We start from the raw sequence: 14,028 nt of genomic DNA on the forward strand, positions 1-14,028 counted from the left end.
TATACATACATACATACATACACACACATATATATATATATATATATATATACATATACACAACAGGCCTCATTCACTTTCCGTCTACCAAATCCACTCATAAGGCTTTGGTTGGCCACAGTGGCATCTTGGGCAGGTGTCTTCTACTATAGCCTGGGGCCGACCAAACCCTTGTGAGTGGATATGGTAGATGGAAACTGAAAGAGGCCTGTTGTATATATATATATATATATATTTATATATAAGTATGTTTGTGTGGGACTGACCTGCAACTGTGTGACTGGTAAGCAAGCTACTTACCACACAGCCACTCCAGCGCCTATACACAGCCACTCCCATATATATAGAAGACATGCCAGATTAAGAAGTTTATAAAATACAAAGGCTAGAGAATGAAGACTGAAGTCCGTCACCCACCTGTGAAAGCAGTAATTAATGTAAGTAACTGACATCTAGAAAGCTCTGAAGAAGCAGTACTGAACAAAGGCCTCAACTTTGCGACGACCATCAAGTGCATTCCATACTTGGACATAATAGCCCCTATTGAAGAGATAGCCATAAAGATATCAAAAGCTTAGGGAGATGAACTAAGGTGGAAAGCGAGACAGGTACTTGAAAAAGGAAAACTTTCCAAACCAAACATCACTAAGGAAGAAAATTTCACTATCAAAAGACTACAGAGGTGACAATTCCGTCATAATACTTCCAGCAGACAAGGGAAATGCTACTGTGGTGATGAACAAGTCTGACTACTCTGAAAAATTGGCAAGTCTTATAAGTGATGGTAGCTACAGCAAAGTAAAGAAAGACTCTACTTTGAAAACAGAGAGGAAGTTGTCACAGATCTTGATCAAGAACAAGGATCACTTTACACCAATGAACTACAGACAACTGACTCAACACTACCGTAGACTACCACACATGTACGGTCTCCCTAAGATTCACAAGGATGGTATTCCATTAAGATCTATAGTGAGCTGTAGAGGTTCACAGCATGTCATCCACTGAGCCACCTCTTTGTGGATATAATCAGTCCATTAGCAGGAAAGTCAACATCGTACGTGAAGAATTCCACCCACTTCACAGAATTAATCAAGGATACCTCCCCCCATTGAATCCAACCAGATGGTGTGTTTAGATGTGATAAGTATGTTCACCAAAGTCCGAACTGGTGAAGCACTATTGGTGATTCAAGAAAAACTAGTGACAGACACCCATCTAAAAGAATGCACTAGTATACCAATAAGAAATGTGATGGAAATGTTCAGTATGGACACTGATATATATCGAAAAAAAGAAGGTTTAGCTATGGGTTCGCCATTATCACCGATAATAGCCAATATAAAACATGGAATACTTTGAGAATTTGGCTTTAGGATCAACACCACTGAAACCAACACTATGGCTGCGATATGTTGATAACACCCTTTTTCTCTGGCCCCACCAGGAAGATGTCCAAGTGCTGTTAGATCATGTGAACTCAATAAAGCCATCCATATAATTCCCAATGGAAAAGGAAAAAGACAATCATCTAGCATTCCTGGACGTATTAATAACAAGCATCAAGTATGGATTCAGGAAATTTGTATACCAGAAGCCAACCTTCATTGGACGATACCTCAACTATCCACTCCAATTATGAAGAAAAGAGGGGTTGAAACCAATAAACTGTCCACAGTCTGTCTACCCTATGTGAAAGGCCTCTCTGAAAAGATACAAAAGATATGCAGCCCATATGACATCAGGACAGTATTCAAGAGTAATACAACACTTCGCAAACATCTCCTTCAAGAAAAAACCATTAATAGAAGAGAATATGATCAAAGACTGTGTGTACTCCATCCCATGCAGCTGTGGTAGGTTATACAAAGGCGAAACATGTCGCCCCCTCAAAATAAGGGCAGACGAACATCGCAAAGCTGTGACACGAGGAGATATTGATAAATCGAATATAGCTGATCATGTATGGAAAAATGGAGACCACCTCTCCCTGTCAGATGAAGTTAAAACAATAGACAGAGAACACAACTGGAAGATACGAAAACTAAAACAAGCAGCACCATATGCTAGGACACAACAACCTCCTAAGCAGACTGAGTATAACTAGAAATTTAGAATCCAGTTAGTACTTACACGAGTGGAAGTTAGAATATAAAGGGACAAAGTATTCTATATTGCGATGCATTTCTTGAATACAAATGAAGATAATTATATTGAAGAAGGACCATGACTGAATTACAAATATACCAGAAGCCTGTCTCCTCTTCATGCCATTTGCATTATGTATTTTCACTTTACATTAACACAAGACTACCACACTTAGGGAGGAGGTGTAATTGATAGATTTACTTTAATTTACTATGAACCATATCAGAACACCACCTTCAAAAGTTCTTATCCAACCATATTACCCCAGTATTCCAAATTTTTAGTTACTTCCCAAGCAGGTTTATTCAGTTTCTTATAACTTTTGATACATATGCATTCCCACTTATGCAGGACAGGACATGCAGCTCATATATCAGACTATTGTCTGTTGAAAAAATTGTTCTCAGGCAAGCTAAAATAAAGTAGTCTCAAGAAGGCAAGAACAATTTATTTACTTAATGCATCTTTAAGTCATTTAATCTCACATGCCTACGGCTTTAAGTTAAATTAATAGATCCTTATTTATTTTAAAAAATTTATGTAAGTTCAGTTTTTACCTAAAATTTGACACCATTTTTTTAATAGTAAAAATATGTTAGATGATTCTCAAAATTTAAATACTTGCTTTGATTATTGCAGTTGTTGTATAGCTCCAGCCAGTTTTGTAAAATAGAAGTATGGCATGTAGGCAGTCAATCAAGTATCTAGCTCAACAAATCGATCCAACACACAGTATATACAAAGCTTCTAAGTGGTCAACAAATTACAAAGTCCACTTTAATATGCATTTATAATGTAGGGTAGAGTCTAATTGTGTATAATTGTAGGTTTATGGGAGAAAAGCTGGTGGAGGAGGTCAAGATTAACTTGGTCAGATGGTTAATGTGCTTCTGCACATATATTCAGAAGTGTTTATGGAGTTGTTAGTGTTGTTTTAACCCAAAATCATCCTTGATCAAGGAAACCTGCAGTCAATGGTATTCCAGCAATTTACTATTCTGTGAAATTTTCAGACACAGTGTATTTACAGTTTTCAGTTGGTTCATTGTTTCTTTTTAAGACTGTACAGTGTGGTTCAAAGAAGACTGGGGCACTGTTTTTAACCAATTGAATACCACTTACAGTCTACTTCATTGTTTATGGAGTAAATACAAACAGTGGTGTGGCTGAAATAGAAATGCAGGTGAAACACATAATAGTTCTAGTTACATCTCTATATGTCACGAGCTCAACTCTCATTGAAATCCATTAAAACTTTTATTCTCCATGGATAATCAATAAGATAATACCGATAGTATAATGGAGTTAATTCAACTGACTATACAAACTGAAATTTGTGACCTAGCACTAAGCTAAAAAGATCAATGTAAATAATAGAGTAAAATGTTTCAGCTCAAAAAAGACAATATTTACCTTTTCTATCGAAGATCAGGAGCAGATGATCCCATGTAAACCTTAAGGTCTTCTGCTGTGCCTTTAATTAGTTTACAAGGAATGCCTCTCTCCTGTAAAGCTGTGTATGCTTCAATTCTGTGTCAACCACCAAATGAATAATAATAGTTTCCACCTTCTGATCCTGTGATCCACAAAACATCAATGGGTAGCACAAGATGCCTGGTATTGGGATTCTGTAATGAGTAAACGGTTAAAACACATGAGTATGTATGTTTATATAAAGACCCATCCTCCACAGCAGAAGTGTTGATGTTGCTTTCCCTGGTGAATAAGATTGGTCAGTAAGAGCCCTGTGCTGGTGCCACACAAAAAGCACTTAGGCCAGTGCCACGTTGAAAGCACCCAGCATTCACTATAGAGTGGTTGGCATAAGGAAGGGCATCTACCTGTAGAACTCAAGCGAAATCAAACTGGAACCTCGTGCAGCTCTCCTGCTTGCCAGTTTTGGTCAAACTGCCCAACCCATTCCAGCATGAAAAACAGACATTAAAGGATGATGATGATGAGAATGAGGATGAGGATGATGATGATGAGGATGATGATGATGAGGATGATGATGATGATGATGATGATGAGGATGATGATGATGATGAGGATGATGATGATGATGATGATCATCATCATCATCATCATTGAACATCTGTTTTCCATGCTGGCTTGGGTTGAACAGTTTGACAAGAGCTGGTCAACTGAGGAACAGTCCAGACTCCAATAGTCTGTTGTGGCATGGTTTCTATAGCTGGATGCTCTTCCTTACACCAAACCCTGGGTGCTTTTTACGTACCACTAGCATGGATGATGATGAGATATATAAATACATACGAATACATGTAAACTGAAAGAAGCCTATCATGTCTGTGTGTGTGTCCTTGTCTTGACATCATGTGATGGTTGTAAATGAGAATCACAGTCATACAAGCAAGGTTGATCATTTCCAGTCTTCCATGAAAAACATGTCTAGCAATGGGAAAAAATATTACCTTGTTTGGAAACAGTTGAAGATGTGAATTTGTCTATTAAATGATATTTATCTGTTACTGGATGGAGTACTTTCTTTGTTAATCTTAACCAATAACAGAACAGTACACTATATATATACACATACACACACATACACACAAATGTAATATATATATATATATATATATATATATATTATATATAAACATGAATATGTATACATTTGTATACATATACATATATATATATATATATATATAGATATATATATATATATATACGTACATATATATATGCATATGTATATATACATGTATATACATTTACGTATATATATATATATATATATATATATATATATATATATATATATATATATATATATATATATATATATATACTTATATAGAGATGTATATGTATACATATACATATATACATGCATTTGCATACATATTCATATCTATATACATGTATACATATATACACACATACACACACAGACATACATATATACATACATGTACTGAAAAACACTGTTTGACCTAAATAAATAAATTAGAATGCAGCCAGGTATTAAGAGAAATCATAAACCTACAACAGTGGTTCCTAACCTTTTTTCAGCCCAGGGTCCATTTTTTACTTGAAAAAATCTCTAGGGACCACTTCTACTTTTACTTTATGCTGTTCAATTTTCGCACTAAAATACTTAATGTAAAGACAAAATAGTCTATTTACACTTTAAAATTTATTTTAGCAAACAAAAAATAAAATTTAAAATTTATTTTAGTAAACAAAGATAAACACAAGATATCAAAATCATTTTTCATAAAGTTGTTCATTTTTAGTCCATTCAGCTAGTGACTAGCTTGATATTGGTGTTTCTGACACAAGATATCATAATCAATTTTAATGAACTCATTTAGTCTTAGTCTGATAGTTCCTCTGCTGTTGACATCTAATTTATTTCTTTTTCTACTTAAAATATCTATAACAGCTGAAAATGCAGATTCTACTATCCATGTTGTAGGAAAAGAAATTATGCTTCTACATGGCAAAAAATATTTGGGTGTGATTCCTTTATTGATATGTAGGCAAAGACACCTTCCTTTTCAATTCTTCTCAGTTTCATATTTCTCTTTCAAATCCAACAACATTTCAGCCAACTGAAAATTATCATCTCCTGGCTCATAATTTTCTAGGTCTACAAACCAGAGTGGATAATCTATCTTTAATAAATCATTGTATATTCTTTCAAAGTCTACATGAAGGCCTTCAAGATGGGCAGTGCATGCAGCAATGCATTCTGATGTAGGAATAGTGATATTAAAATTTTGAAATGATGCCAAATTTTTTTTTCAAAGTGTTTTTTAACAAAATTTTAATTTCCCTGTATGCCATTTTATCTTCTGAGGACAGCTCTAAGTTAAGCAGATTCACTGTTTGAAAAATATCACTCAAGTAGAATATTTTTGATTTAAACTCAGAAAGGCTTTCCAAAATTTTCTTAGCTGTATCAACTTGCTTCTTGGAGTTGTAATGAGTCATCTGACTCTTGAACATGAGAAAGTTGATTAATGGTTTCCACAAATTCACTAGTCTTTCAAGGCTCAGGCCTTTTGACAACCATCTTACTTCTGTATGAAGCAATAGAGTTTTAAAATCTCCATCTTCACATAATTGCAAAAAAAAATTTATCATTCACTGAGTTTGATTTGACATAGTTAAATGCATGTATGGCAGTGTTGAGTGCTTCTTCCATTTGTCCTCCAATATTCTTAGCAATCAAATGCTGTCTGTGGATAATGCAATGTATATAAAAAATGCTAGGAGCAACTGATTTCATTCACTTTTCCAGTCATGGCTGCAGCTCCATCTGATGCGATGTTGATCAAATTAGTCAGAGGAATATTTTTATCATTAAAATACTGCATTACTTCATTGAATATATCTTCTCCATTAGTAGTTTCAGGCAAACTTTTAATGAATAACATTTCTTCCCTCATATCATCTTCATGGATGAATCTGACATAGACCAGAAGGATAGCTTGGTGATGAATTGTGCTTATCATCAGCCTGGATAGAAAAATTTGTCTTTTGGAGAATTTCCATAATCTTCTCCTCAACAAAATTAGACATTTCATTCTGTCTTCTTGTAATTGTGTTATTTGAAAGTGGAATTGTACTCAGAGTAGATGCAGCATCTTTTCCCAGAACCTCATTTGCACAAGCTATCATAGCAGGCTTGACAAATTTCTCACCGTAAATCTGAGATGCTGCAACCTTGGCAATAATTTCAGAGACCAAATAACTTGGTTTGAGTGTCTTTGCTTTTTCAGTATTTATCTTTTTTACAAAATCGGGTAGTTTGATTGGCTGTATTTTCTTTTTAATCTCAAAATATTCTCTACCTTTACCAAGAGATGATAGATACCTTAATTTCTGGTTCTGTTCCAGCTTAATTTTGTTCATGGAATGATTTGTCATGATGGCATCACATTTAAGACACAGGTTTTAAGTCTACAGATATAAAACCAAACATGATAAAATCTTCTTTGTAGGTATTCAGTTTTGCCTTTTTAGCAGTTGTTTCAGACATTATTACAACTGATCTTAAAAAAATAAAAATAATAAAGTATTTATTTCTATAAAATAATAAATACTTTATTTCTATAAATTAAAAGTATCAAATTTATTATTAAACAATATTGTGTAGTGATCTATTAAAAATATCAAATTTATTATGAAACTGTTGTAATTGTAAAATTTAAATTATGTAATTCTTGATTGTAATATATTATTGATTATATATTATACATTATTGATTCTTATGGAATAATTATTGAATTTTGTTTCCTTATTATTATTTTGTCTTCTTATAAATTATTATTAACTAACAGTGTCTTTATTATCAAACAATATTGTATAGATCTGAAATGGTTTCAATTTATTTTATGGCTACAAATTCTCTGGGGATCACCAGAAATTCTCTGGGGACATATTGGGAATCACTGACCTACAACATATGTGATATTGACAACACAGACATCAACTAAGACAAATTAATACACTACATAATTTTTTAATTATGCACACATGCATGCATGTGCATACTCTCTCTCTTTTTCTCTCTGTCTCTCTTTGTTTACAAGCAAAAACAGTCACATGACTATTCTAAAAGAGACAATAGACTTTCTTTTCTAGAAAAGAACAGATGATAGAGGCAAAAACCAGGCTAAGATTCTAATATCAGTCAATTCTGTGGATATTGCAGTCAAGTAAGGACAAAAAAACCAAAAAAAACCCAGTTGTGTTGAATATAGAAATGATGATTGCTACCACGATAGTAATGATGATGGTCGTCATGACAATGAAAATTATAATGATCATGTTGATGAGGAGAATGTTGATGTTAAAAATTACAATGAGAATGAAAAATTGTGATGATGATGATGACGATGACAACAACAACAATAACAACAACAACAACAACAACAGCAAACAAATGCTAATCGGGTTGTCAAATTGTTTCTGTAAACGCTATATAGGGAGACTTATTCTTCAGAAAAGTGATATACATAACTAACATTAAATTTAAATGAATGTCGTTTGTTGATTCATGTAGAATAACACTCATTTCAAATGAATTAATTATAATGTTGGAAGACTACGCCTGTGTATATAACCATTATGATTTAAGTAAATAATTCTTTTTACAGAAATCATTAATGATCTCTTTTAAGATGGATAATTATTAAACTCATTATGTGGGTTAACAGAAGTATCCTGAGCTAATTTGATTAAAAATAGAGTGGTTGTAACAGGTCAAAGGGAATTAATCAGCTAGATTATCTCTTATCCACGTATGACAAATGATAAACAGATACATTATTTACATTATTTACATTATTCACATTATTCACATTATTTACATTATTCACATTATTTACATTATTTACATTTGACGGATATTTCTCCTCATCTTGTTTGTTGTTAACACAACGTTTCGGCTGATTTACCCTCCAGCCTTCATCAGGTGTCTTGAGGAAATTTCGAACCTGGGTTCTCATTCCTAAGGTATTTTTCGATGTTGTTGTTATTATTATTATTATTATTATTATTTAGGTCACTGCTTGGAATCAAACTCAGAATCTCGGGGTTATGAATTCGATTCCAGGCAGTGACCTGAATAATAATAATGATAATAATGATAATAATAATAATAATAATAATAATAATAATAATAATAATAACAACAACATCAAAAAATACCTTAGGAATGAGAACCCAGGTTCAAAATTTCCCCAAGACACCTGAAGGCTGGAGGGTATATCAGCTGAAACATGTTAACAACAAACAAGATGAGGACAAATATCTGTCAGATGTGAATAATGTAAATAATGTGAATAATGTAAATAATGTAAATAATGTATCTGTTTATCATTTGTCATACGTGGATAAGAGATAATCTAGCTGATTAATTCCCTTTGACCTGTTACTTCTTTTAGGCTATGTACATAATTCCTCATCTCTTAAATAAAGAACCAGATACATGATTTGTTTATTTCACAAAGATTAGATAAATTGAGCTAAACAGCAGATCTCATTATTTTTCTGCTTGACAAAGCTGCATGGCTTAGTGGTTAGTTTCTTTGACTCTTGATCAGAAGAACATGGAGGTTCAATTCCTGAACTGGTTGGTGCATTGTGTCCCTGAAAAAAAAAAAATCACTTCATTTTCATGTTGGTCCAGTTCACTCAGCCATGAGTACCAGTTGGGTGCTGATGCAGCCCTCTCTCCCTCCAACTAGAGGTACATTCTGGATGCACGTACATCAGAGGAATGTGTGTGTATGTGTGTGTATGTGTGTGTGTGTGTGTGTGTATGTGTGCGTGTGCACGAGTGCATGCGTGCATGTATGTAAGTGTGCGTAAGCGCACACACATGCATATGTGTGTTATTTCTTTACTACCCACAAAGGGCTACACACAGAGGGGACAAACAAGGACAGACAAACGGATTAAGTCGATTATATCGACCCCAGTGCGTAACTGGTACTTATTTAATCGACCCCGAAAGGATGAAAGGCAAAGTTGACCTCGGCGGAATTTGAACTCAGAACGTAGCGGCCGACGAAATACCGCTAAGCATTTCGCCCGGCGTGCTAACGTTTCTGCCAGCTCGTCATCTGTGTGTGTGTGTGTGTGTGTGTGTGTGTGTGTGTGTGTGTGGTGTGGTGGTGCGTGTGTGCATAAAGGAAAAGCATTATTTTAAATGAATTGTCTGTCTGCAAGCCTCTGATATTGAAAATTGTGAGAAAGACAACTTCCTGCCTGATATGCCAAAGTTGTTGTTCATACATCAACGCTGAGCGTTTTCTGGATTACATATAAATTATGAAAGAATGTTACTTTTGAATGAACATTAAGGCTTGTTCAGCGATAGAGATGGTGATGTGTGTAAGCTGGTAAGCTGGGAAAAAAGAATGTGGTGAATACTTAACTTTCAACTTCCACATCTTTTATGTGTTGTAAGTTTACTTAATGAAAACATTTAACCTTTGATAAATTTCTATCAATAAATATTTGTTTGTTTATTACAATAATGAATGCATATTCTATTCCTTTTTGGATCTTTGTGGTTTTCATTACTGTTTATAATTTTGTTCCAATTGTTTTCACATTTGGTATATGGATTAAGTTTTGTATACTAATTATGAAAATGAAATTCAGTTTTCCTATAAATCCATAATTAAAAAATTGTTAGCCTTTAAAATTTGCAAAATTTAGGTGTTTTAGCCAATCAGAAGTGAGTATTTTACATATTGATCTGGTGAAAATTTTTATTTCCATTGTAACCAAAGCAAAGAAGTTGCACATGTTACATAGCTGATTGTGAAGAACTGTTTCCATAGTAACTAAAGATGCTGTGCATGTGCAGAAGGAGAAGGAGATACGAGAAAGATAATTTATTTCATAAAATCCAAGTTTAATGTTTTGATATGCCAATGCCCTCCCCGGCCTCTGATGATGGAAGCAGCAGCAAATGTGCTGTTTTCTGATTGGCTGAAAATTTTGAAAATGATCAAACTTTGAATACCTGTAGCGTTTTTGCAAAAAATTTTCTAGAATAAATGAATACCAAATTCGGATTCAGTGTCAACAATTACATCTATATGATTCATAAAAAAATTTCTTTAAAGGTCATTGTAAACAGTGACGAAAACCACAAAGATCCTCATTTCTTATTATAAAACACATAATTTACATTAATTTATAGTATACTATACAGTAAATGTGGTTCAGAGCACTGGTTTGGATCATCAGAAATAAGGAGATGAAAGAACCATCAGAGGGCTTTGTGATGGATGAAGTAAGATAATGTGAGGTCAGTTGAAACTGATCAGGTGCATAAGTCTCTATTTTGCATTCTCATGTATTAGGGAGATGGAGAGAGTGAAGCTGCCATTTATATTTTATTATTTATTGATATCATAAAATCATATTGCTTTGCAAATATTCTATTTAATTTGATGTATTAAGACATTCAAATATAAAGTGAACTATTAGTAATATTGGTTTCAAATTTTGGTATAAGGCCAACAATTTCGTGGAATTGGATAAGATGATTCCATCAACCCCTGTACTCAAATGGTACTTATTTTATCAACCTTGAAAGGATGAAAGGTGAAGTCAACCCCAACAGCATTTGAACTCAGAATGTTAAGTCAGAAGAAATGCCACTAAGTATTTTGTCTGGCATGATAATGATCCTGCCTGCTCGCTGCCTTGTGGACCATTAGTAATATTGGCATGTAGTCAACTGTGAGGCAATGAAGAAGAAGCATAAAGTATTGGTTTCAAATTGTGGCACAAGGTCAGCAATTTGGGGAGAGTGGGTAAGTCAGTTACATTGACCCTAGTGCTCAACTGGTACCTATTTTATCGACCATTGAAAGGGATGAAAGGTAAAGATGACCTTGGCAGAATTTGAACTCAGAATGTAAAGACAGACGAAATGCCACTAAGCATTTTGCCTGGCGTACTTATGATTCTGCCAGGTTACTTCCTTATAAGAAGCATAAAATATTAAAGACACAATTATGATGAAACGATAACTTCCTACCGTGCCATAACTGTACCAATACATGATACTTGAATCAGTGAGTTTACTGGGTATAGCATAGGTAATGAGACAGATGCTGCTCTCTGGTGTTCTACATCTTCTTCAATGACCATGTGTCAACCCTATAACTGTGAGTATTATCTTTCTTTAGCATGCTAGTGATATAATGATATCATTGAACCATGCCTCCTCTCAAAGCAAAGTAATTTCTGTCATAGGAATACTGCATCATTGTAGAACAGGCATAACTGAACTAGAACCAGTTCACACCGATATACATGAACCAGTCATTAGCTCTGTTTTTGTGTTTTAAATGAGCACCAGTTATTTTTCATGGCAGGTATTTCATCTCATAAAAATTTGCTTTGTATGCAACTATATATGTTTGAAAGTGTGTGTGTGTGTGCGCGAGTGCGTGTGTATGCGTGCGCACAAATGTATTTGGGTGTTACTTTGTTTGCATATATGTTCCTACCCCATCTTCTGCTGTTCAGTGTTTCACTCATAATACTTTGCTAGCAGAATCAGTAGCACACCGGGCGAAATGCTTAACAGTATTTAATTCATCTTCATGTTCTGAGTTCAAATTCCACTGAGGTCGACTTTGCCTTTCGTCCTTTCAGGGTCGATGAAATAAGTATCACCTAAATGCTGGGGTTGGTGTAATTCATTATCCTCCTCCAAATTTCAGGCCTTGTGACTATAGCAGAAAAGATTGTAACTGTATTTTTATGTATCATTCTATGAACTACTGGTGTTATCCACCCTCCTCTCCAACTTCATAAACCCAACAATAATTTAATATATCACTGTAGCTGTATATGCATAAGTGTGATTCTTTCAAATGTTATTCCTATGCCACTTCTTATCCCTCTTCATCCACCCTACTACAATGTGATTTGCATCTGTAACTCTATCAGTAGTCTTTTTTTGGTGATATTGTACCTATCTACTTGCCTGTCCAGTGGAGGCGCAATGGCCCAGTGGTTAGAGCAGCGGACTCGCGGTCATAGGATCGTGTTTCCGATTCCCAGACCGGGCGTTGTGCGTGTTTATTGAGCGAAAACACCTAAAGCTCCACGAGGCTCCGGCAGGGGATGGTGGCAAACCCTGCCGTACTCTTTCACCACAACTTTCTCACACTTTTACTTCCTGTTTCTGTTGTGCCTGTAATTCAAAGGGTCAGCCTTGTCACACTGTGTCACGCTGAATATCCTTGAGAAGTACGTTAAGGGCACACGTGTCTGTGGAGTGCTCAGCCACTTGCACGTTAATTTCACGAGCAGGCTGTTCCGTTGATCGGATCACCTGGAACCCTCAACGTCGTAAGCGACGGAGTGCCAACAACAACAACAACTTGCCTGTCTAAACTTCTTTGATTTCTCACTCATTCATACCATTTGCTTAACCATCCCCCTCTTTACTAAATCAATTCTTCGACTTAAGTTTTTCTTTATTTTCTTCACCCACACACAAACAACACATGTGAAGAACCATTACATTCTACACTCCTCGAGACAAATAAACTTTTATAATTTTCTGATTTTCACCAGTTTCCAAGAAATCCAAGAAGCCATTTACATATTATTACCATAGAAAATAATAAATGCTACAAGCATGAATCAAAGAGAACACTCTCAGATACACGATGGAAGTGGGGAATAATCTGCAGTCAAGAACAGATCACAAGGCTAATGACTTGAAGAAAAATTTTGGACTATATCATCATCATCATCATCATCATCATCATTTAACAGCCATTTTCTATGCTGGCATTGGTTGGACGGTTTGACAGGAGCTGGCCAGCCAGGGAGCTGTCCAGACTCCATGTTGTCTGTTGTGGCACGATCCTACAGCTGGATGCTCTTCTTAATGCCAACCACTTTACAGAGTGTACTGGGTGCTCTCTATGTGCTACCAGCATGGTTGTGTTTACGCAGCACCTGCACAAGTGCATTTTACATGGAACTAGCATCTGTAAAAGACAAACTTGTATGTATGGATGACAACAATTTTACGTGGCTTGATGCATCTCCTCAAGTACAGCAATTCACCATAACTTCCAGTCTCTTGTCATTTCATACATATACGAGGGGTGCTGAAAAGTTCCTGGGCTTTAAGTGTATTATGAAAGGCCTGATCAGAGGCCCAACCTTCCTAGTTCTTCTACAGGGCTTAGAAAAACTGAAGGAACACTGCAATAAGTGTGTGAATCTGAGAGAGGAGTATGTTGAATAAAATCATAATTAGCTGACCCTCCCGTATTTTCTTTTACCAAAAGCTTGGAACTTTTCAGTACTCCTTCGTATATATATATATATGTGTATATATATATATAT

At 35.0% G+C, this 14,028-nt stretch overlaps 1 protein-coding gene across 10 annotated transcripts in view; it reads right to left on the reverse strand.

Annotated features, from left to right (window-relative positions):
• Nucleotides 1–14,028, reverse strand: part of LOC106869641 (gonadotropin-releasing hormone II receptor) — a 575,980-nt gene that overhangs the window by 12,551 nt on the left and 549,401 nt on the right. For 8 of the 10 annotated variants that reach the window (XR_001409422.2, XM_052971649.1, XM_052971648.1 and 5 more), the window contains one exon: nucleotides 3,562–3,776. The gene's annotated coding sequence lies outside the window, so the exon portion shown is untranslated. Of the gene's footprint in view, nucleotides 1–1,591; nucleotides 1,706–3,561; nucleotides 3,777–14,028 lie in introns of all 10 variants that reach the window. The other 2 variants (XM_052971646.1, XM_052971645.1) reach the window with 2 other exon arrangements.

The sequence above is a fragment of the Octopus bimaculoides genome, chromosome 11 (assembly GCF_001194135.2).
Source record: "Octopus bimaculoides isolate UCB-OBI-ISO-001 chromosome 11, ASM119413v2, whole genome shotgun sequence".
Classification (NCBI taxonomy): domain Eukaryota; kingdom Metazoa; phylum Mollusca; class Cephalopoda; order Octopoda; family Octopodidae; genus Octopus; species Octopus bimaculoides.